Consider the following 25,903-nt stretch of genomic DNA (forward strand, 5'->3'; position numbering starts at 1 on the left):
AAGGTGGTAAGGCAAAAACCACCACCAGAAAAAAAAGTAAAAACGTGCCTATTCCAACAAATAAGGGAGGGTTCTGTGTCCCCCAAAGAAGATTAAGAAAAATATATGTTATGGTCAGTACCAAAAATCATCTTTTCTCAGGCACCTCAATAGCGGACAAGCAGTCCCTGGGGTGCAAAAACATACTAACTGTAATTTTAAAAGAGCAATTGCAATCCCTCAGGCAAACTAAGCTTCTAGCACCTTTCTGCAAAGACTTTGATCTACTGAAGTAAAGGAATGAACTCTGCAAAATCTTTGAAAAAGTGTAGACTGAAGACACAGTAGTGGTCTTAAAGAGTTGTAGTACAGATGCCTGGGGGTAAACAGCCTTGGAGGCTCTCACCACAGCTTCAAAGGTGGATTTAGCCAAGAACCCAACCTATCTGTCTGAAGGTTCCTTGCTTGACACTTCATCAACAAGGGGTAGGCTTATGTAGCTGGCTAAACTGAAATACTGGGGTGGTCTACCGAAAGGGATGTGGACCAGGTCGCAAATAGTTCCGCAGGGAAAGGGTACAATATCTCCACGTGCCTCCGACTGTCAAATTTATTGTCAGGGTGCTCTCACACCTTGTTCAGCAATCTGATAAACTTCTTGTGATTGGAGAAACATATAACCATACATCTGACTCACCTTAAAAAAAACAGCCTCAGTGGGAGGAGAAATGACAGCAATAGCATCAGAAAAGTTGAGGTTAGGTTCAGAGGTTGATCAAGATTGTCAAACATATCTCTTAGCTACACCAACTGCATGGAGTCCAGGTCTAAGTCGTCAGAACTAGGATCCAATTTTTAGCAGAGAATGGACCTTGGGGGAAGGGGATTGAGATAGAATCTGTACCCTGGAATAGGTTGAGATAGAATGTGACCTGGAAGATGAACTCACCCAAAGTTGCTTGGACTGCCATGTTGTTGAGAGTAACTGGTGGGTCTAACTCACTCTGTGCAGTGGTCAAAACATCAGGGATGGGAGTGGAGATAGACAGAAACTTCTTATGGGTAATCATGGTCTGAGACAACTTGGTTAATTCGGTCACCGAACGAATAAGAGCTAAAATGAGTGGGCAGGGGCACTCTTTTGTCCTTGGCAGCTCTTGAGCGGGCAGAGGTGATGAACTGGTGCCAGCAGCTGAGGTTGCCATTAGTTTGCCAATATGGATTTGCACTTGCATGAGGTTAGATGAAATAGGTAACCAGGGTGGGCTGGGCAGTCTGATGAGTGCAATAATCTTCTCTGGTTCAGATATAATAAGGGACAGCAAAAGCAGAGGGATAGTAGAGATAGTTGGTGCCATGAAAGAGAGAGAGCTGCTAGAGCATTGCTTGTGTCAGTCCCCAGGTAGACTAACAGTCTACTCAAACTTAGAGAGGGGTCCCTGATATGCTGAAGGTGACTGGCAAAGTCTTTTCTCTATCGCTCTCTATCTCTGTGCCCTATGGTCATAGCCTCCCTCTGTTCAGGGAACTGCTTTCTTCCCTTTACAAATTATGCATATTTTTTTTTATGAACAGCAAGTGTCCTACAGTTATGGCAAATATAGTTTTGGCATCGTAACAAAGTGGTGAACGTAAGGCATTGAGTTACATCACTGGGTGGTACCTGCATTAGTCCCAAATTAAAATCTGACAGATGGATCACAATATATTTGACATGTTTTCTATCTATGAAAAGCTAAAATCATAATAAGAAATATGACATACAGTACAGACCAAAAGTTTGGACACACCTTCTCATTTAAAGATTTTTCTGTATTTTCATGACTATGAAAATTGTACATTCACACTGAAGGCATCAAAACTATGAATTAACACATGTGGAATTATATACTTAACATAAAAGTGTGAAACAACTGAAAATATGTCTTATATTCTAGGTTCTTCAAAGTAGCCACCTTTTGCTTTGATGACTGCTTTGCACACTCTTGGCATTCTCTTGATAAGCTTCAAGAGGTAGTCACCAGAAATGGTCTTCCAACAATCTTGAAGGAGTACCCCGAGATGCTTAGCAATTGTTGGCCCTTTTGCTGTCACTCTGGGGTCCAGCTTACCCCAAACCATCTCGATTGGGTTCTGGTCTGGTGACAGTGGAGGCCAGGTCATCTGGCGTAGCACCCCATCACTCTCCTTCTTGGTCAAATAGCCCTTACACAGCCTGGAGGTGTGTTTGGGGTCATTGTCCTGTTGAAAAATAAATGATGGTCCAACTAAACGCAAACCGGATGGAATAGCATGCCGCTGCAAGATGCTGTGGTTGCCATGCTGGTTCAGTATGCCTTCAATTTTGAATAAATCCCCAACATTGTCACCAGCAAAGTACCTCCACACAATCACACTTCCTCTTCCATGCTTCACGGTGGGAACCAGGCATGTAGAGTCCATCCGTTCACCTTTTCTGCGTCTCAAAAAGACACCGTGGTTGGAACCAAAGATCTCAAGTTTGGACTCATCAGACCAAAGCACAGATTTCCACTGGTCTAATGTCCATTCCTTGTGTTCTTAAGCCAAAACAAGTCTCTTCTGCTTGTTGCCTGTCCTTAACAGTGGTTTCCTAGCAGCTATTTTACCATGAAGGCCTGCTGCACAAAGTTTCCTCTTAACAGTTGTTGAAGAGATGTGTCTGCTGCTAGAACTCTGTGTGGTATAGACCTGGTCTCTAATCTGAGCTGCTGTTAACCTGCGATTTCTGAGGCTGGTGACTCGAATAAACTTATCCTCAGAAGCAGAGGTGACTCTTGGTCTTCCTTTCCTGGGGCGGTCCTCATGTGAACCAGTTTCTTTGTAGTGCTTGATGGTTTTTGCAACTGCACTTGGGGACACTTTCAAAGTTTGCCCAATCTTTCGGACTGACTGACCTTCATTTCATAAAGTAATGATGGCCACTTGTTTTTCTTTACTTAGCTTCTTTTTTCTTGCCATAATACAAATTCTAACAGTCTATTCAGTAGGACTAGCAGCTGTGTATCCGCCTGACTTCTGCACAACACAACTGATGTTCCCAACCCCATTTATAAGGCAAGAAATCCCACTTACTAAACCTGAGAGGGCACACCTGTGAAGTGAAAACCATTTCCGGTGACTATCTCTAGAAACTCATCAAGAGAATGTCAAGAGTGTGCAAAGCAGTCATCAAAGCAAAAGGTGGCTACTTTGAAGAACCTAGAATATAAGACATATTTTCAGTTGTTTCACACTTTTTTGTGAAGTATATAATTCCACATGTGTTAATTCATAGTTTTGATGCCTTCAGTGTGAATGTACAATTTTCATAGTCATGAAAATACAGAAAAATCTTTAAACGAGAAATTGCGTCCAAACTTATGGTCTGTACTGTATATATCTCTTGCTTTGAAACTCCAGGGGCGAAGATATTCTGAAAGTTGGAGATCATTGGAGATTTTTTATTTTATGTGATAGTATATACTGTATTCTTTTGTCAATGTTGTACCATCTTTATATATTTTTATAAGTTCAGTATTAAATATACACAATTTAATAACTTTGTTCCACTTGCTCTATAAGCTGCATTCCTGAAGCCATACGCTACCTGTAACGGGTGTTCAGTAGGAGTGTATAGATGTTTGGTGGTGGCAGCTATTTCCTATTGTTATTGTAGAGTTTGGCACTGACCGTACCGGGGTATATACATATATTCCATGAGTTGGAATGGGATGTGTACATACTATATGTTCACTTTAAGTTCCTCAATAATGAGCCTAGTAATAAAATAATAAAACAGCCGTGGCCTCTTCCATCACTCGTCAGTCAGTTGCATAATTGTCCAGTTGATTGAAGGTAGAGAAGTGTTGGTTCTTGAAAGTTGGAGATCAGCGTGATTCCCCTGCACTATTCTACTGACAAATTGGTGGAAGCAGTAGGATCTGCATGATCTCCCTGCTGTTTCTTCAACAAACTGGTGGCAGCAGTGAGATCTGCATGATCTCCCTGCAGTTCACCTGACAAATTGGTGGCTGCAATTGGATATAGAGCAGTAGCAATCTGGTTTGAGCAATCACTCCTGTCACTAAAAAATTTTACAGTCCCTGCAAGGATAATGTGCAGAGTTCTGAGGATCAGACTCAGTGTTTTATTACACCTGGACATTACTGTATGTGTAGCAGTTACACCCCTCCCTCCTCTCTTGTTTTTCTGCCCCATCTTTTGTTTGACAATCATGGCAGCAGTAGGGGAGGCCTGGTACAAACAATAGAAGAAGGAGGCTTTTTCTGCCATCTGTACGATGAGACAGATTGATACCATTGGCAAAAACAGGCAGCAAATGATCACTAAGCTGTTGCAAAGGGATGTGGAGTAAGTCCACCACCCAAGCCCTGATGAAATGGAGGTGAGCCAAGGCCTGATTGGTAATGCTGCAGAAGTCCCATCTCCGGATGCAAGCCACATCAGCAAACAGGGTAACGTGGAACCCCACCTGCAAATGGCCCTACTGCAACTCAATGCAGACAATCACAAGGGATAGCTGAAGTTCACTCAGCAATTCCAAGGGCAAGCAGAACATCAGGACAAGCCAGAGGCCACCAAACAAAAAGCTGAGTGAGAGGTTGCAGGGCAAGAGTGACAGGCTGACAGAGAGCACCAGATGAAGTCAGCCCAACTCCTGAGGTAGCAATCTATCCTACTGAGCAGTGAGCCAAAATGCCAGTAATGCCAAAACTTTTAAACCCCGTCCTAAGCTTTTTCCTTTCATAGAAAACTACGTGGATCTGGACACATTTTTGAGGGGGTTTGGAAAAGCCTGCAGACAGGACTACTTGCCCAAAAACTGTTAGGCTCAATACTTAACCCCACAGCTACGTGGCAAAGCTCTAGATGTGCTCACTGCTCTTCCTCGAGAACAATATGGAGACTATGAGGCCATCAAACAGGCCCTAAGAAGAAAATATTAGCCGACCTCTGAAGTGTATCGCATAAGGTTCCAGACTCTCCTATGGGGACCTCACAACAGCTACGGTGATGTGGTGGACAGGCTCGGAAGAAACTTCGAGCAGTAACATAGTTTGTAAAGCCGAATAAAGACTTGCGTCCATCAAGTTCGACCTGTTAGTTCTGTAATTGCTAAAGTTGATCCAGAGGAGGGCAAAAACCCCAAATGATTTGGCCAATCTTCACCTGAGGAAAAATTCCCTCCCGACTCTGAAACCAGCAGTCAGAATAAATCCCTGTATCAACCTACTATTTTATTTTATTTTTAAGTATATGCTGAAATCTGCCTGGTATCTAGAAATGCATCCAGTCCCCGCTTGAACTGGTGTAGTGAATCCGACATTACCGTCTCCTCACTCAGTGAATTCCATATTCTCACTGCTCTTACCGTAAAGAACCCCTTCCTATGCTGGTGCTGAAACCTTTTCTCTTCCAGTCTTAGTGAGTGCCCTCTTGTTACCGTAATATCCCTCCTTTTGAACAAATCCCGGGCAAGATCTCTATACTGTCCCCTAACATATTTGTACACATTTATTATGTCCCCCCTCAACCTTCTCTTTTCCAGGCTGAATAGTCCTAGTTTTGCCAACCTCTCTGGGTATTGCAGTCCCTCCATTCCTTTTATTAATTTTGTTGCCCTCCTTTGTACCTTTTCAAGCTCATTTATATCCTTTCTATATATTGGGGCCCATAACTGAGCACAGTATTCCAAGTGTGGTCTGACCAGTGCTTTGTACAGTGGAAGAACAATGTTCTCATCCTTTGCAGCTATACCTCTTCTGATACATCCCATTACCCTGTTTGCCCTTACAGCAGCGGCCTGACTTTGGGCACTCCAATTTAGTTTGCTATCAATCAAGATGCCCAAGTCCTTCTCCATCTCTGAATTCCCCAATGATTTCCCATTCAGTGAGTACTGGTGACTTCCATTTTTCCTTCCCATATGTATGACCTTACATTTTTCCTCGTTAAACCTCATTTGCCATTTAATGCTCCACCTACCCAGCTTATCCAAATCCCTCTGTAGGTCTGCACTGTCCTCTTTTGTATTAATTGTTTTACATAACTTTGTGTCATCTGCAAATATTGATATTTTACTATTTATCCCGTTGACTATGTCGTTAATAAAGATATTAAATAACATTGGGCCTAGTACAGACCCCTGTGGTACCCCACTAGTGACGCTTACCCAATCTGAGTATATTCCATTTATAACCACCCTCTGCCTTCTATCCTTTAGCCAGTTAGCTACCCACTTGCAGACATTTTCCCCCAGCCCCATCATTCTCATTTTGTATACCAACCTATTATGTGGCACGCTATCGAACGCTTTTGAGAAGTCGAGATACACGACATCCACTGGTTCCCCCTGATCTACTCGAGGGCTAACCTCCTCGTAGAAGTCAATCAGGTTTGTTTGGCAGGAGCGATTCCTCATGAATCCATGTTGGTTCGGGATTAAAAGATTATTAGCATCAAGATGCTCCGTAATTGCCTCTTTAATGAAGCTTTCAAAAATTTTGCCCACAACGGACGTCAGACTCACCGGCCGATAGTTTCCGGCGTCACTTTTCGCTCCCTTTTTGAATATTGGCACTACATTCGCCTGTCGCCAATCAAGTGGCACAGACCCAGTCTCAACAGAGTCCTTAAATATAAGATATAACAGTCTGTCTATCACATTACTTAGTTCCCTTAGTACCCGTGGGTGTATGCCATCAGGTCCTGGTGATTTGTTTATTTTAATGTTACTGAGGCGTTTCTGTACCCCAGCTTGGGTTAGATTTGTCATACTTAGTGGAGGATTAAGTTTGTCACTTCTCATTTCTCCTGTTAGATCGATTTCCTTTGTGAAAGTTGTCGAAAAAAAATTATTTAAAAGATTAGCTTTATCCTCATCTTTCTCTATGATTTTGCCTTCCTCACTTTTTATCGGTCCAATATTATCCGATTTAATCCTTTTACTATTTATATACGTAAAGAACAGTTTGGGATTTGATCTACTTTCCCTAGCAATACGTTTCTCTGTTTCCTCCTTCGCTATTTTTATTTGTTTTTTGCAGGTTCTTGTTTTTTCCTTGTAACACATTAGTGCTTCCTTACTGTTTTCCTGTTTTAATCTCTTAAATGCCTCTTTTTTGCTATTTAACGCCCCTTTTACGTTCTTGTTCAACCATATTGGTTTCCTCTTATTTCTGGCCCTTTTATTCCCATACGGTATATACCTCTCGCACTGAGTATTCAGAATTCTTTTAAAGGTTTCCCATTTACTATTCGTATTCCTTTGATTAAGAACTTTGTCCCAGTCAATAAGTTGAAGGCTTTCTTTCAGCTGATCAAACTTCGCCCTCCTAAAGTTTAATGTTTTTGTTGTTCCCTTATTGATAACCCTACTGAAGGGCATTTTGAAGTCGATAATAATATGGTCGCTATTACCTAGGTGCCCCCCTATCTGTACCTCAGTTATTCTATCAGGCCTATTAGTCAATATTAAGTCCAACACGGCCTTCCCTCTCGTTGGTTCCTGCACTAGTTGGGAGAGATAATTATCCTTAATATTTGTCAAGAACCTTTTTCCTTTCTGAGATCTACAGGTTTCTGTTTCCCAGTCAATATCCGGGTATAGTTGAAATCCCCCATTACAATCACTTCATTATGTTTTGCTACTTTGTCTATTTGTCCTAATAGCAGATTCTCATTCTCCTCTGTTATATTTGGTGGCTTATAGCAGACCCCCAGTAATATTTTATTATTATTTTTAGTTCCCTCTATCTCTACCCACATGGACTCGACCCCCTCTTCTCCCTCTCCTATATCTTCCCTTAGTCTGGGTTTTAGACATGACTTTACATATAAGCAGACTCCTCCGCCTTTCCCCTGTTTCCGGTCCCTTCTAAATAAACTATAATCTAATAAATTTACCGCCCAGTCGTAGCTATCGTCTAGCCAAGTCTCTGTTATACCTACGATGTCATACCTCTCCTCCGATATAAGCGCCTGCAGCTCATCCGCCTTATTGGTCAGGCTTCTTGCGTTGGTCAGCATGCAAGATAAAACTTTGGGGTTATTTAGCATCCTATTCTTCTCTAACGATCTAACTGTACTATCCCCACCCCCCTCTCCACCCTCATTATATTCACTTCTCCCCTTCCCCCTTGCTTGCCTCACATCCCACCTATTTCCTTGGTTTCCCCCCCCCGTCTCTAGTTTAAAAACTCCTCCAACCTATTAGCCATCTTCTTCCCCAGCACCGCTGCACCCTCCCCATTGAGGTGCTGCCCGTCCCTACTGTAGAGCCTGTAGCCGACCGCGAAGTCGGCCAAGTTCTCCATGAACCCAAACCCTTCTGCCTTGCACCAACTCTTTAGCCACTTATTCACCTCCCTAACTTCCCGTTGGCGCTCCTGTGTGGCTCGCGGGATTGGTAGTATTTCTGAGAAAACTACCTTGGAGGTCCTTGCCCTAAGCTTCCTACCTAGGTCCCTGAAATCATTTTTAAGGACCCTCCATCTACCACTCACTTTGTCATTGGTGCCGATGTGGACCATGACTGCTGGGTCTTCGCCAGCCCCACCCAGTAACCTGTCAACCCGATCCGCGATGTGTCGGACTCGAGCGCCAGGGAGGCAGCACACCGTTCGGCGATCCCGGTCTTTGTGACAGATTGCCCTGTCTGTCCCCCTAATAATAGAGTCACCCACTACCAGAACCTGTCTTGCCTGCCCTACACTTCCCCCCTCCCCCTCATTACTGGAGCATACACTCCCCCGGCGGTCAGAGGATCTGTCGTGCTCCAATAATGCCGGTTCTGAACCAGCCTTCCTATACTTCTTCCCTCTATCCCTCCTAACTGTTATCCAGCTCCCTGCCTGTTCAGCCTGCACTTTCCCTCTATGCTCCACCCCCAGTATTGACCCATTGAGTGTCTGCTCGGTGAGCAGCAAACTCCGTTCCATGTTGTCGATGCTCCTCAGTACTGCTATCTGAGCACTTAGATCCAGAATTTGGTCTTCCAAGTGCACGATATGCTCACATCTCTCGCAGCAGTATGGATCCTCGAGCGGTTGCTCACGGAATGCATACATTGCGCAAGATGTACACTGCACGGCTCCGGCCAACATGGACGTCATTCTAAATATGGGGATACAGTCAGAATATATATACAAGTACAAAACACAATTATTTATATATAGGTGTATGGACGGGGATCAATTAGGGATGTGCAAGTGTATCAATTAGATATCGGCGGGGGATCAGTTAAGTATGGACGAGGGATCAATTAAGTATCAAGTATGGACGGGGGAATCAGATAAGTAGGTCAGGTGGATTAATTAAGTAAAAAGTAAAGTAAAGAAAGAATGAAATACAGTCAGCAATTCAGTCCTAAGTCCTCCCTTCCAAACTCCCTGAATCCAAAGTCACTGAAAAACAAGTCACACACTTACTTTCGTTCGCACTTACGCTCCGGACACACGCAGCTCGTTCACACTCGCAAACTAAGAGATTTAAAGAGTTTTTTTTTTTTTTCTTTTTTTTTTTTTCTTCCTCCTTTTCCAGCAATGTACCCTTCACCTCATTGCACTTCCAAAGGACTTGATGTCCAACCAGCTGCCCCTGATAAACCCTTAATTATGACCCCTTCCCCTTAATTAACCCCTTGTGAGTAAATCTACACCTCAGGATTTTAGTGCAATGTAGTTAACCCTTAAATACACAGGTAGTAAACTAAGAAACTAAAACTGTAGTGAGAAAATAGGTTTTAAAAAGCCCAATAAATCTAAACAGGTAGAAAAGCACTCAGCAGGTCACAATGCAGCACTCACCGCAATTCACACAGGTATTTTCTGCAGGATTCCCAAATACCTCTTCACTGAATAACAAGTCACACACTTACTTTCGTTCGCACTTACACTCCGGACACACGCAGCTCATTCACACTCACAAACTAAGAGATTTAAAGAGTTTTTTTTTTTCTTTTTTTTTTTTTCTTCCTCCTTTTCCAGCAATGTACCCTTCACCTCAATGCACTTCCAAAGTGAATCCAAGGACTATCGATTGCCACCTTTGAAGAATTAAAGGATCTGATGGTGAAGGACCAATTTCTGAATCTTTGCCCTGTGTTGGTGCAACAGGTCGTGATGGACCGGAAGACAGAGAAAGCCATTACGGCAGCACAGATGGCTGTTACCGATGTGGCCAATCATACACCTGAGGTGCGGAAGTAGGCTATTGCCAGCTGCAAAAGGGGTAAGCCAACAACTATCACCACTTCCCATACCAATCAATCGTCAGGAGGTCTTGTCTCATCGTCCAGCACCAGGCCGGCATCTGATTCTCACATGTGCTTTACCTGCAACTGACCTGATGTGGATCCCACATCAAAGGCCCAAAAGCCTAATGCAGCTGCTCTTTTTGTGGGTGGGACCGTTGGGACTGCCTGTGACAGCTTGCAACCAGTTACTGTGGTGACACCGTCACTGTTGATCTCAAGGACACTGATGGAGAACAAACCCTCATCTTCCCTAAATTGGTGTCCCCTGAAGACCTTATCCCTGGGATGACCTTGACTGCCACCAGGATTGGGAGTGATCATCAACCTTTGCCGATGGCCTAGATTTTCCTTGACTGGAGTACTGGGAGGGGAATGAGTGAAGTGACGGTGCCTGAAAACCTCCCCAAAAATGTTTTATTGGGGAGCAATCTGGGATTTTTGATGCTCAATACATCCCTGACATCCCTCCCAGATCTGGTGAGTCATGCAATCCAAATGTTGATAATTTAGATGTCAAAGTTGTACATGATGATGATGTGCTTCATTGTACTGGGGAACTCAGCCAAGTCACGCTTCGAGGTGTTGTTGTTGAGGATACCCTAAAAATATTTATGATCAGAGTAAAGGGTGATGGGTACAGGCACATGGAACGAGAGGAAAGTGATCACATGCAGCTGACCAGTGTCACGATGGACTGTGTCATGGCTGGTGGTAGATGCCCCATGATTAGCACTGCTGCTGAGGAATTAGGGGAGGATAGGATAGTGTTATCCACAGAATGTCAGGATGTTAAAGAGCTGTACCCACAACCTGTCAGGGTGATGTGAAAGTGGTGTTATCCTCTGGGGAGACAGCATGCATAGCTGCTCTCACCCAGAGTCAAATTGCCCAAAATGCAGGCAAAAAGCTGTCTTCTGGATTTTCATCATTCAGTGGGGTAACAGAACCAGTTATGGGCCCAGAGCGGGTTACAGAGGGGTCCCATGAGGTTGGGGCCATAACATTGCTTCTGGCAGTCTCTAGCCAGGAGTTTCAGGCTGCCCTGAACTTAGATGCTATTCTAGAGGCATTGAACGACCTCGTTGGAATTCCATATCTGTGTCTGACAACGAGAGGGTATTCTGGGAACAGGGGAGTTGTACCAAGATACTGTTCCCTATGACCCTCAACAGGAGAGGCTAAAGGAAAAACATATGGTCCTGCACTATCAGTTTAGGCAGGAGATGCTGTGAATTGTCCATGAGTGGCTGGATACTTGGGGGTCAGCAAAACCAAGGCCCGCCTGTCCCACTACTTCTATTGGCCCAAAACAGAGACAGATGAAGCCAAATACTGCCTCTTCTGTTTCACATGTCAAAGCAGCTTTGATCCCTTTGCTGGTGAAAGAGGAGCCTTTCCAGATGATTACTGTGGACATTGTTGGGCTGCAGGCCTTTCCCGGCAGCTCTGGAAAATGTTTGATCCTTAGTGAAATAGACTATGCTAGCTGGTACTCCGAGGCAGTGGCTCTGTCTTCAATTAGTGCCAATAAGGTGGCAGATGCTGCTTTGGCCATATTTTCTCGAGTTAGATTTCCCAGGGAGATGCCTACAGATCAGAAGACTCAGTTCATGTCTCAATTAATGCAGGCCATTTGTAAGAAAATGCAGGTATAGCACTGGCATCAAGTTCGTATCACCTTCAGACCAATGGTTTGTGTGAACGATACAATGGTACCCTTAAGCAGATGTTTAAGATGCTGATGGAGTCCCATGGGGTACTTCCCACATCTGCTTTTTTCTTACAGAGAGGTACCATAAGCCTCAATGGGGTTCTCCTTCTTCGAGCTCCTGTATGGAAGATGAGTCCGGGGGCCTCTTTGTCTGGTAAGGCAATCCTGGGAAGGGGAACTAAAGATCCCCAAAATTTCCATCATTAACTGTATCATGCAGCTGCATAACAAAATGTAGTCATTAACGCAGCTGGACATGAGAATATGGTGCATGCACAGGCTAGCCAGAAACTCGGGTAAGACCAGAACATCAGGGAGTGGGTATCGAAAGTGGGTGTAATGAGTGTGTCTGAAGTGACAGTCGCCCTGCAGTAGGTTGCAGGAGATCTCTACGGTTAGCATTACAGACACCTTCTTAGAGGCTGTCTCTAGGACCCAGCGGCTACATTCCTTTGGCTAATTAACACCCTGGCCTGGGTGTATAAATACCTGCTGTGTGTCAGAGAGAGGTGCCGGCTATATTTATTACTCCTTATGAAGGCTTGAGCGAGAACAGCACTTCTTACTCTCTGGTGCTTGAGGACATGTGTGCATTTGTAAGGAGTCGTCTAAAGCTAAGCATTTTCCCTTGCTTGTCCTCCCTTGTTGTCTTTATTGTTCAGTGGGGATCGACTAGTGCTCATTCCCTTCCTTCTCTAGCCAGGACCAAACGCCAGGGAAAGACAAGGCGAGGAAGGCGTGCACCAGTGGGTAAAGAGCCAATATAGGGACGTTAGAATATCACCCTGTCTCCCCTATTAGCCAGGAGATCTCCACTCCACCGTTTCCCTAGAATCTGGGCTTCGTTTCCCGCTTTCATTCGTGTTGTACTATGTCTTTCCCACACCATTATCGCCGGTCAAGCACATTTAAAAAAATAAATAAATAAAAAAAGGACACTTTGCTGTTTTTCCTGTGTGTTTTTGGGCGTCAACCTTATTTTTCCTTCCTCTTTGGTATGGGTTCAGTTACAGTTCCGCTGTCTGTCTCTGGAGGTGAATGACCTCCGCTGTGAGGTCAGCAGCAGCATCAGCAGCTACAGGTCGCCAATGTGGGGGTCTCTGCAGGTAGGCCTGTCCAGCCTGAACCCAAGGTTGCTCTCCTGGGCAGGTTTTAAGGAGGTAGGGACAAGTTTTTGTATTCAAGGAGACCTGAAAACTGTATTTTAAACTTCATCCTTACTCCTCTGGAAATGAGGAGCAACGGATTGGAATTGTGATCTCTCTTCTGCAGGGAGATCCTCAGTTGTGGGCGCTTTCTTTACCGCAGGACTAGGTTTGACTACAGTCTGTGGAGTTTTTTTTGGGGCTCTGGCCCTCATCTATGATGACCCTGACCGAGTCGCCTTGGCTGAGTCTAGGGTACTTCGCCTTCAGCAGCGGAATGTGTCAGTGGAGACGTACAGTTTAAAATTCCGTAGATGGGTAACAGATTCCAAATGGAATGACTCAGCCCTTAGAAGTCAATTTTGTGAGGGGCTTACTGAAAGGTTGAAAGATGCCTTGGCAGTATATGAAACCCCTCAGTTCTTGGAGGCTGCCATGTCGTTAGCCTTACGTCTTTATAGATGCCTTCAGGATAAACGGGTTGAGACCACCTTCTCTGGGCCTTCTTGTCTGGGTTGTGTACCTCTGCTGGGGGAGCAGTCTGGAGGTGAACCAGTACTAGGGGAGGTGGAGGAACCCATGCAGTTAGGGGGTGTTTCTGCATCATATATCTCCCCGGAGATTCGCAAGAAGAAAGGTGTATGTTTTTTTGTGGGAAAAATGGACATTTCGTTGGGACCTGTCCTTCAATTCCTAAAGAAAAGGAGACTTAATTAACTCTTGGTAGTCTGGAGTTGGATAAACAAGGGGTGCATTTGTTGCCAACCTGCAATTCCTGCTTTGTCCTGACAGCAGAGGTGATGATAGAGAGAAAAACCGAGAACATTTCTGTGTTTGTTGACAGTAGAGTCAGAGACAGCATGGTTGATGCTGAGTTTGTGAAAACTCATGGTCTTGCTTGCTGTACTTTAGCTAAACCTTTTTCCATCTTCGCCATCGACTCGGCGCCACTTGCACAGAAAGCATTTACTCAGATTGTACATAATGTAAAACTGACAGTGGGATCAGTTCATTGTGAAATAATCCCTTGCTATGTTCTGGACAATCTTCCCACACCGATTGTTTTGGGTATTCTTGGCTTGTTAAACATAATCCATTGGTGGATTGGCAAACCAGGGAGATTATTGAATGGGGAGATTACTTCCATGAGAACTGTTTAGATACTTCCCATGCGACTGTTTCTATGGAAATATTACCTACTTTTCTGTCTAAATTTGAGGACATTTTCTCTGAGAGGGGGTGTCAGGATTTGCCTCCTCATCATGCTTATGACTATCCTATTAACCTGACCCTCGGAAATAAACTACTGAAGTCCAGACTGCATAATCTTTCTGGCCCTGAGAGACAAGTCATGAAGGATTTCATTGCGGAAATTCCGGAGAAGGAACATATCAGACCCTCATCTTCGCCCATCATGGCAGGGTTCTTCTTTGTGAAGAAAAAAGATGGCGTCTATGTCCCTGTTTAGATTTCCGGGAATTAAATCAAATTACCATCCGAGATCCAAGCCCTCTTCCTCTGATTTCTGATTTGTTCAGTCAGGTTGTAGGAGCTAAGGTATTCTCCAAGTTGGATTTAAATGGAGCCTACAATCTGCTTAGAATCAGAGAAGGGGGCGAATGAAAAACAGCGTTCAATACCCCGGAAGGACATTTAGAGAGTCTGGTTATGCCTTTTGGTTTGACCAATGCACATGCCGTATTCCAGCATTTCATAAATGATATTTCCATCATTTGGTGGGGAGGTTTGTGGTGGTCTATCTGGATGATATTTTGGTTTACTCACCTTATGTTGAGACACATCGGGGGCATGTTAAGCAGGTGCTCCAGATATTAAGGGATAACAAACTTTATTCCAAACTGGAAAAATGTGTGTTCGCTGTTCAGAAGGTGCAGTTTTTGGGGTACTTGTTGTCATCTTCGGGTTTTCGGATGAATCCAGAGAAGATCCGTGCAGTCCTTGATTGGGAACATCCCGAGAACCTGAAGCCTCTACAACGTTTTCTGGGCTTTACAAATTTTTACCAGAAATTCATCCAAAATTACTCTCTAATTGTGAAAACGCTTACTGACATGACTAAGAAGGGGTCTGATTTTTTCAAATGGTTGCATGCCTCCCTCTAGGCTTTTTCTTCATTAAAGAATCATTTTGCCACTGCACGTATATTCAGTCAACCCGATGTTTCCCAAACCTTTACTGTGGAGGTTGATGCGTTGGCTGTCGGGGTTGGTGCTGTGTTGTCTCAGGGTCCGTCCCCTGGTAAATGGCATCCATGCGCCTTCTTTTCTAAAAAATTGTCTTCGGCTGAGAGAAATTATGACGTGGGTAATAGGGAACTTTTGGCGATCCAATTGACATTGGTTGGAGGGGACTGTCCATGCTATTACTGTTATTACTTACCATAAGAACCTGTCATATCTCCAGTCAGCTAAACGTCTTAACCGTAAACAAGCCAGCTTGTCCCTGTTTTTTACTAGGTTCAATTTTGTTGTCACTTTTCATTCAGGGGTCAAAAATGCCAAGGCTGATGCTTTGTCCTGGAGATTCCCTGGTGGTGGTGACCATGAGAACCCTGCCGCGACTTTACAGAAAGGGGTAGTCATTTTGGCACTGTATCCTGAACTGGAGGGTGAGGTGTTGGAGGCTCAGGGGGACGCCCCTGCCTCCTGCCCTTCAAGAAGATTATTTGTACTATCAAATCTGTGCCCCAAAGTAATTAAGGAATATCATAACTCTGTGCTTGCTGGTCATCCAGGTGGCAAGGCTACCACAGACCTCCTCTCTCATCGTTTTTGGTGGCAGGAGTTGCATCGGGATGTGATTGAACACGTAGCTGCTCGTCGTGTTTGCACTTTCTAAGGTTTTGCATACCGATCCGTCTGGTGCTCTTCTTCCGCTGCCTGTCCCTAGTAGGGCATGGACACACTTGTCTATGGATTTTATTACTGGCCTACTGGTTTCTGCAGGCAAAACGGTGGTTTTGGTGGTAGTAAATATTTTCAGTAAAATGGTTCACTTTGTCGCATTACCTGCACTTCCAGATGCCAAGACACTTGCTCAGGTGTTCATAAATGAGATTGTGATGCTTCATGGGGTTCACTCTGATGTGGTGTCAGATCGGGGGACCCAGCTTGTTTCCAAGTTCTGAAAGGCATTCTGTTCTCGTCTGGGGTGAAGCTGTCCTTTTTCTCGACCTTCCACCCTCAGTCGAATGGACAGACCGAGTGTGTCAATCAGAATTTGGAGACCTACCTCAGGTGTTTTGTCTCCTGGGCTTCCTACTTACCACTGGCAGAATTTGCCATTAATAATTATCGTCAAGAATCCACCGGCAGGTCACTGTTATTTGGTGCATACGGTTCTCACCCACAGTTTGGTACCTTTAGTGGGGGAGGAGCTTCAGGAGTTCATGAGGAGGAACGGTTTGCTTCATTGCTCTCCTCGGTATGGCAAGGTGTTCTGAGTAATTTAAAGATCATGGGAGACAGGTATAAACGTATGGCTGACGCTTGCCAGGTCCAGACCTGAATGTGAATGACTTTGTGTGGTTGTCTACCATGAATATAAGATTGAAAGTTCCTTCTTGGAAGCTGGGACCTAGGTTTATTGGTCCCTATAAAATAACTGCCATCATTAACCCAGCAGCATTTTGTTTTGAACTTTGTCAGGCCCTTAAGGTCCACAATGTGTTCCACAGATCCTTACTCAAGAAGTATGTGGAACCTCTTGAGCCTTCACCTCTACCACCGCCCCCAGTAATAGTTGATGGTAATGTGGAGTTCCAGATTTCTAGGATTGAAGATTCTCCTCTCCAATGTCGTTCTCTAAAATACTTGGTGCGCTGGAATGGCTATGGTCCAGAGAAGAGGATGTGGGTTTCAGCATGAGAGGTGAATGCTCCCAGGTTGGTTCATTCATTCCACACCTCTTTTCCTCAGAAACACGATCCTGAGTGTCCGGAGGCCACACTTAGATGGGGGCTACTGTCACAGGTGTGTTTGCAGGAGATCTCTACGGTTGGCATTACAGACACCTTCTTAGAGGCTGTCTCTAGGACCCAGTGGCTAACTTCCTCTGGTTAATTAACACCCTGGCCTGAGTGTATAAATACCTGCTGTGTGTCAGAGGGAGGTGCCGGCGATATTCATTACTCCTTGTGAAAGCTTGAGCGAGAGCAGCACTTCTTCCTCTCTGGTGCTTGAGGACATGTCTGCATTTGTCTGAAGTCATCTAAAGCTAAGCATTTTCCCTTGTTTATCCTCCCTTGTTGTCTTTAGTGTTCAGTGGGGATCGATTATTGCTCATCCCCTTCCTTCCCTAGCCAGGGCCAAATGCTAGGGAAAGACAGGGTGAGGAACGTGTGTGGTGATTGGTGAAGAACCAATATAGGCAAGTTAGGGGAGACAGGCAGATATTCTATCAGCCAGGAGGAGCCACCTCCCGCTTTCCGTAGAGTTTGGGATTCGTTTCTCTCTTCCCTTTGTGTTGCACTAAGTCATTCCCGCACCTTGCGTGACTTAGAACAAGGTTCAGGCGGCCTGGGAAGGTCTATACCTCACGCATCAGTAACGTGAATTATGTGGTCACCATTGACCATGCCAGGAAAAGGCAGACGGTCTTCCATGTCAACATTATGAATGCTCATCATGACAGGGAAGCCTGTGACCTTACTGTGTTTAGCCTTCCCGATGAAGGTGAGAGTATAATTCAAGTGGATTTGCTAGCAGCATCCTGGGACATAGAGTCAATTAAGGATGTGGAATTTAACCCGCAGCTATCCGTGGACCAGAGGTCCCAGCTGTGGGAGGTATTCCAGCCCAACCTGGAAACCTTCACTGGTGTACCAGGAAAGATGCAGTTAGCAACCCACCACCTAGACACAGGGAATCACCCCCTTAGTCCGGAAATCTGCATACCGTGATTCCCTGGATTTTTAAAAAGACATAAAAAGGGAGATAGATGATGCTATGTCTGGGGGTGATCCAAAAGTCCAAAAGTGCATGGGCCTCGCCTGTAGTCCCAGTCCAAAAAAGGACCAGACAACTGGGCTCTGCGTGGAATACAGGAGGCTAAATGCCATCTCAGCCCCTGATGCATATCCAATTCCACGCATTGATGAGCTCCTGGATCACTTATCCAGTGCTCAGTATTTGACAATCATGGACTTGAGCCAGAAGTAATGGCAGATACCCTTGTCCAAGGAGGCCCAGTAGAGGTTCACCTTCATCACCCTATTTGGACTGTACAAATCCCATGTGATGCCCTTTGGCATGAGAAATGTTCCTGACACTTTACAGCGATTGGTCAACCAGCTGCTCGAAGGACTAAATTGATTTGTTGTCTCTTACCTGGACGGCATTGCTGTCTTTAGTTCCACCAACAATTGGGACTCCTGGAGCAGGTGGGTCCAGGGCGCTGGTTTGATTATAAAGCCAAGAAAATGTCAAATAGGCATGATGGAGGTTCAGTACTTCAGACACCGAGAGCGTGGCAGAGCTCTGATGTCAAAGCTCAAGAAGGTCGATGCTATCACCTTCTGGTCTTCCCCCAAGACGAAGAAGCAGTTTGCCCATTTAAACTATAGGCGTATAGCCCAAGAGAGGCATTCCTGGGGTTGCTCGGTGGGAGCATGTTTGGCGCTTTTTAGAGCACCAATGAACATGCAGGGATTGTCTGCCACACACGGTAATGCAACAGCCATGTTGGTTGCGGCATTACAGTGATTGGCTGGCCGCACAGCGTCATCAGGTCTATATCAGACCTGGCACTGCCATGCTCGTCACAGTCTATTCCGCAATCAGGCAGTGTAGGGAGAGGGGCTGCTGAGCTAGGGAGAGATTTGGTTGTTTATTAGTTAATGTTGGTATTCTACAAGATTCTCTACATATCCATTTCAACTAACAGTCCTTCTGACGACTAATCCAGCTGCAAAGATATCAGTGCTAGACAGTCAGGCAGGGTATATAGCAGACTGCAGTGCACATAGCAAAAGGGTCCATTCCAGTTCTGTCTGCTGGTGCTTTTACAGATATTTGTAAAAATAGCCCCAGGTATCAGGTGCCAGGAATATTTTTTTTATCTTAATCCTGATTATTTGCCTAAAAATAAATCCAGAGAACACCGTTTCTCTGCGCCACTTGCTTGTTTGCACTGCAGAATACAGCCAGGTCCATTCCATATTACAGCGCTAAAAATTCAGCTATTTAAAACTTTGGTTTGTCCGTCACACGAATCACATATAATTGCGCTGAAAATATTGCCATTTCTGGCCTCCATTGCAATTTTGTTGCAGTGTGTCAGTGAACCTATTGACACGAGGTCGGCGCTGTTAAAAATAGTTATCTATAGGCAAGCTATTTAAACCTGTGGTTTGTCTGTCACATGGATCACATATAATTGCACTGAAAATTCTGCCATTTCCGCCCACCATTAAAATTTTGTTTCAGTGTGTCAGCAAAGGTATTGACACTAGTTTGCTGTTAAAAATAGTTACCTACAGGCCAGCTATTTAAAACTGTGATTTGTCTGTCACATGGATCACATATAATTGCGCTGAAAATATTGCCATTTCTGGCCTCCATTGAAATTTTGCTGCAATGTGTCAGTGAACTTATTGACATGACATTGGCGCTGTTAAAAATATTTACCTACGAGCCAGCTATTTAAAACTGTGGTTTGTCCGTCAAAATTCTGCCATTTCTGGCCTCAATTAAAATTTTGTTTCAGTGTGTCAGCAAAGGTATTGACACTAGTTTGCTGTTAAAAATAGTTACCTACAGGCCAGCTATTTAAAACTGTGATTTGTTCATCACACGGATCACATATAAGTTTGCTCCAAATTCAGCCATTTATAGTGAGCATGGAAGATATTGTCCTCCATTTAAAATGGGCAAGGCACGTGGCAAAGGACAGGGAACTGGACGTGATGGTGATGGTGCATGCAGTGGCCAAGGCCGTGGGCAAGCTGAAATTGTGCCACAACAAACACCCACATCTTCTCGCTCGACCTTCCTGTCCCAATTAATAGAGGACCACAGAACACCACTATTGAACACAGAGCAGTGTGAAAAGGTTGTTGGTTGAAGAGCAGATAATGCTTCCAGTCACTTAGTCACCACCCTGTCTTCCACACAGTTAAGTCTCAGTAGCCGTGAGTCTCGACTGCATATTTCTCACCCTGATCCTCCTTCCTCCCACCATGCCAAGTGCCCAGATACAACTGATCCCACACTTGGACACTCCGAAGAGCTGTTCACTTTTCCATTTATAGATTCGGGCCTCTCGCCCGGTCCACTTGAAGCGAGGCAAGAGGAGATCGCATGTAGCGATGCCCAAATATTTGAGCAGTGACGGTCACACGAAGGCGACGGTGGGAAAGTGTTACAAGAGGTGGACGATGATGAGATACAATTGCCAGAAAGTCAGTGGATAATATAGTAACTGACCCAACATGGCAGGAGGACATGCAGAGCAAGGACAGCAGCACACAGGGGGAGGGAGGCGTAGCACCCCAACAGGCAGGAAGAAGCAGTGTGGTGGCCGCAGACAGAAGGCGAGCAACCATTCCCAGTAACACCAACACGAAGGAAGTTGCCAGTACAACTGTTAGATCTTTCCAAGTCTGGTTGTTTTTTAAAGACTCTGCCGATAACACCAAAAAGGCCATTTGCACCACCTGCCAGGCCAGCATCAGCAGAGGTAGCAAAATTACAATCCTGACCACCAACAGCATGATCAGGCACATGGCAGAAAAGCCCCCGGCTTTGTGGGCCGAACCCCAGGGTCAAGGAACAGTGTCTGCGGATGACACCACTGCTTCTTCTGCTGTTGTGCGTGCAAGCCAATCCCCTATCCATATTGCATGCGAAGATGCCTCGTGTCCTGCACCTGTCATTGCACACTCTCAACTAGCATCATCAGCAAATATGTCCTTGTCCCAGCGCAGCGTTCAGTTGTCCATACCCCATGTTGCCTTTTCTGTTCATGAAGACAGAAACTTTATGCAACCTGATGGCGGCGCCGGTCCCTCGGTACTCTTGTCCCCAGCCGCCACTATTTCTCCCGCTGCACCATCCCTGCATTTCACAAGCACTTGTCCCACAACATTAGCCGTGCCCTCAACAATGCAGTTACTGGGAAAGTCCACCTAACCACGAACACGTGGACAAGTGCTTGTGGGCAGGGACAGTACATCTCACTGATGACACACTGGGTTAACATAGTGGAAGCCAGTGGACCCAGTCGGACCTTGGGACGGAACACATCCTTTCGATTCTGAGGATTGCGGGCCCTAGGTCAATGAGGGTTGCCCTCACAGTTTACAGATCCTGCACCTCATCCTCCTCAGTCTCCTCCCCCTCCCCCTCTTCAGCCTTCATCTACAAAATGACCACATCAGTGACAAGCTGGAAGCAGTGCAGCACTGCCTCAGCCAAGCGGCAATAGGCTGTGCTGAAACTAATATGCTTAGGTGACAAACCGCACAATGTTGAAGAGTTGTGGACAGCTCTGAAAGAGCAGGCAGATATGTGGCTGACACAGCTGAACCTACAGTCATGCATGGTCGTGTGTGATAATAGCCTGAACCTGGTGGCAGCTCTGAGGCGAGGCGAGCTCACACATGCACCCTGCCTGGCCCATGTGCTTAACCTCGTGGTTCAGCGGTTTCTCAAAAGCTACCCGGAGCTGGCGGATCTGCTTGTCAACGTGCGCCGCCTGTGTGCCCATTTCAGAAAGTCAGCTACAGCTTCCACCGCCCTTGCCGTGCTTCAGCAGCGTGTGCAGCTTCCGGCTCACAGACTTGTGTGTGATATCCCCACGCATTTGAACTCAACACTGCAGATGTTGGGAAGGATTTGTGAACAGAAGAGCCCAGTTGTTGACTTCCAGCATCAACAAGGCCGTCGGTATTCCATTCAGACTCCACACATAAGACCTCAGGAGTGGACATGGACGTCAGACATCTGTACCATCCTCCAAAACATTGAGGACTCCACCAAGATGGTGAGCGGCGATGACGCCATTATTAGTGTCACCATCCCTCTTCTCTGTCTTCTTAAACGCTCTCTGCTCACAATCAAAGAGGATGCATTGCAGGCGGAGCACGATGAGATGGACGAAGGAATCATACAGGGTGATTACACACAGCCCAGCCTCATCTCATCCCAATGTGGACTGGGTGACAATGAGGAAGAAGAGGGGGAGGAGGAAGAACAGTAGATAGTTTCAAGCACTATAGACGGTACTACCTGCTCAACTGTCATACCGTCTGTTCAGGGTGGATGGCCTGAGGACAGGGAGGAGGAGGAGGAGGAGGAGAGCATGGTCAGTCGTCCTCTTGGTGAGAACACAAAAGTCTTGCCTTTTAGCAGTCTGGCACGCATGCCTGAGTTAATGTTACGCTGCCTTTCCCGTGACCCTCACGCTCTCAAAATTTTGGGTCAGTCATTACTGGTTGCTGACACTTCTAGACCCACGCTACAAGGAAAACTTTATATCTCTTATTCCTGAGGCTGACAGGTCTACAAAAATGGGCAGTACCAGAAGGCCCTTGTTGCGGAACTATTAAAAAAAAATTCATCTGAAAACACTGGCGGCAGAGGTCACAGTTCGTTGGACAACCAAGGACTACAGCCAAGAGAGACACAACTCCAATCCAGCAGAGGCAGGGGAACACTGTCAAAGTTCTGGGGGAATTTTCTCAGCCCCTCCCATCGCACAGGCCTTGAGGCGCGGGGTACTCTCACAAGGAGTGCAAAGTTTGGAAAGATGCTGAGGGAGCATCTTGCCGACCATACCAACATCCTCTGTGATTCCTCTGTGCCTTATAATTTTTGGGTATCCAAGCTGAATACGTGGAATGAACTGGCTGTCTATGCCTTGGAGGTACTGGCCTGCCCTGCCATTAGCGTTTTATCAGAGAGGGTTTTTAGTGCCGCTGGTTGAATTATAACTGATAAGTGCATCCGCCTGTCAACTGAAAATGCTGACAGGCTGACTCTTATAAAAATGAACAAGGGCTGGATTGGGCCAGACTTCTCAACACTACAGAATGATAGCAGCGTAGCATAAACTAAAATCCAGTGTCTTATTTTGAGAGGTGTATTTGACGTGCCCCCTTGGCCGTGGGGTACTCGGTACCGGGCCGGTCATTGCTAGGGGAGAATTCACAGTGGCGGTGACCCGGTCGGTGACCCAGGGCGGTCAAATAAAAGGAGTTATTATTTACAGGGGATTTATAGCTTTTATGAAATGTTTGTGACGCCACTTGTGGTATGCGGCTATATGGAGCCGCCGCTGCGGAGCAGGTCCTCTGGAGCTGATGTAAATGCAGCAGAGTTGGTTTAGATCTCCATAGGTAGAGCTTAACTCCAGGGCAGTGTAGATGTTAAAGATATTGCGGTGCAGAGCAGGGGGTGATGGCACAGCAATAATTTCGCAGAGACAGTGGGATGCAGTCTTCAGAGTTTACTCACAGTTGATAAGTTTCTCAGGTTACACTTTCCAGATTGCGACCTCCCACATCGCGCTGCGGTCACCAGGCAGGGGTTCAGCAAACTCACAGGTATTTCAAGAGTGCGTGACAGGACCCCGTTCTATATGCCCTCCTCAGCCGTCTTCCTGCGCTCGCCCTCACCCTTCTTGCCCTTCTTGTCCCAAGCCTGTATCCTCGGATCTTTCTGGGCAACCTGGAGTTCCCTGGATCCTGTGTGGTTACCTTTTTGGTGATTTGAGTGCGGTTGTGGCAACTGCACCCTGAAAATACAGAAGCCTCCGGTTTGCAGTTGAACTTTGTAATTCTCACTAGTTAGGGGCCGGTCCCCTCTCCGGCTTGATCCCTCCACCGCCTGGCAGATTTAGGCGTATGGGTGGCCTACAGCACTGCCCGTACCCCTGGGATCCCTTCTTCATTCCTGGAGCATTTCTCCTGCTCCTCTCCTCCTCAGTCTGTCCCGGGCCTCTCTGGGTAGGCCCTCCTCCTGAGCAGAGCTCCTACAGAGCTCCTGCTCCCTCTACTTCTCCTCTCAGACTCCACACACTGACTGGCCTTTCAAGATGGCTTCTCTCTATATACTATTCCTAACAAGTGCTCCCCTGATTTACTTCCTCCACCCACACCCACTAAAAGGTACCCCCTCACTTTGGTTCCCCCCACTCCAGCTAGGGACAGGGCTCAGCAGGAAAGCGACGCATCTTGCCCCTCCTGCTGGTCTGGAGTAGTGTAGTGTTGGATGCAGGTGTTAGGGTCCCGGGCTAGCACTCTATCCTTACCTGAGAGTGAGGTACCACACCTCTGTGTGAAATGCAGTACCTCTGTGGAGACTGAACCCGCAGGGGTGCCACATATTCCCATGCACCTTTTCACACCCACACATGGGTATATGCTTCCTGATTTTGGCTATTTGCTCTTGTCCTCCTCCTTCTCCTCATCCTCATCCTCCACCACCATATCACCAGGGTGACAGTGGTCCGTGATGCAACACCCACATAATTTTTTTAAAGGGTGTTTATGATGCCCGTGAAAAAAAAAATATATACAGTATGTTCATGTATACCCCCCAGGGGTAAATGTTTGTCAGCCCATACACTTAGTGTATGGGCATTACAAGTATAGGAGACCCTCTCCTTTCTAATGGCAGAAAAAGAAAGGGAAAAATCAGCTCACCCACCTAGAAGATCAACAGCACGGAGCCAGGAGTGTTGCCAAACGAACAATGAGGAACCAGGAAGATCCAGCTGAACAAATCTTCTAAAATCCATATTTTATTGGGTCATGCAAAAAATATTAAAAGTCCACCTTGGAGAGGAACAGCAAATGCGTTTCGAACTATAAGTTCTTAATCATTGATTAAGAACTTATAGTTCGAAACGCGTTTGCTGTTCCTCTCCAAGGTGGACTTTTAATATTTTTTGCATGACCCAATAAAATATGGATTTTAGAAGATTTGTTCAGCTGGATATTCCTGGTTCCTCATTGCTCCTTTCTAATGGGAACATTTTTTTATGAGGCCCTCCTCCATGTCTTTTCAAGGTGCATTGGAGTGCCTCCCAATTTTTGGCAGCCCTTGCATTCACTGCATAGGCCACCACTATTGGAGACCCACTTCCTAATAGTGGGAACATTTTTTCATGAGGCCCTCCACGTCTCTTCCAAGAGGTATTGAAGTGCCTCCCAATTTTTTGCAGCCCTTGCATTCACTGCATAGGCCAACACAATGGGAGACCCACTTCCTAATAATGGGAACATTGTTTTCAGGAGGCCCTCTGACCTCCACGTCTCTACTAAGGGGCATTGGAGTGCCTCCAAATTTCTGGAAACCCTTGCATTCACTGCATAGGCAAACACAATGGGAGACCCACTTCCTAATAATGGGAACATTGTTTTCAGGAGGCCCTCTGACCTCCGCATCTCTTCCAAGGGCACTGGAGTGCCTCCAAATTTTTGGCAACCCGTGCATTCACTGCATAGGCAAACACAATGGGAGACCCACTACCTAATAATGGAAACATTTTTTTTCAGGAGGCACTCCTCTACATCTCTTCCAAGGGGCACTGGAGTAGGTCCAAATTTTTGGCAGCCCTTGCATTCACTGCATAGGCAAACAGTATGGGAGACCCAGTTCCTAACAATGGGAACACTGTTTTCAGGAGGTCCTCCTCTAAGTCTCTTCAAAGAGGTATTGGGGTGCATACAAATTTTCAAAAGGGTATTGGGTGCATCCAAATTTTGGGCAGACCTGCCACTCACTGCATATGCAATAACACTATAGGAGACCCACACTTTAGTAATGG

This window comes from Phyllobates terribilis, unplaced genomic scaffold (assembly GCF_046119375.1).
Source record: "Phyllobates terribilis strain yellow unplaced genomic scaffold, ASM4611937v1 Scaffold_11__3_contigs__length_659146591, whole genome shotgun sequence".
Taxonomy (NCBI): domain Eukaryota; kingdom Metazoa; phylum Chordata; class Amphibia; order Anura; family Dendrobatidae; genus Phyllobates; species Phyllobates terribilis.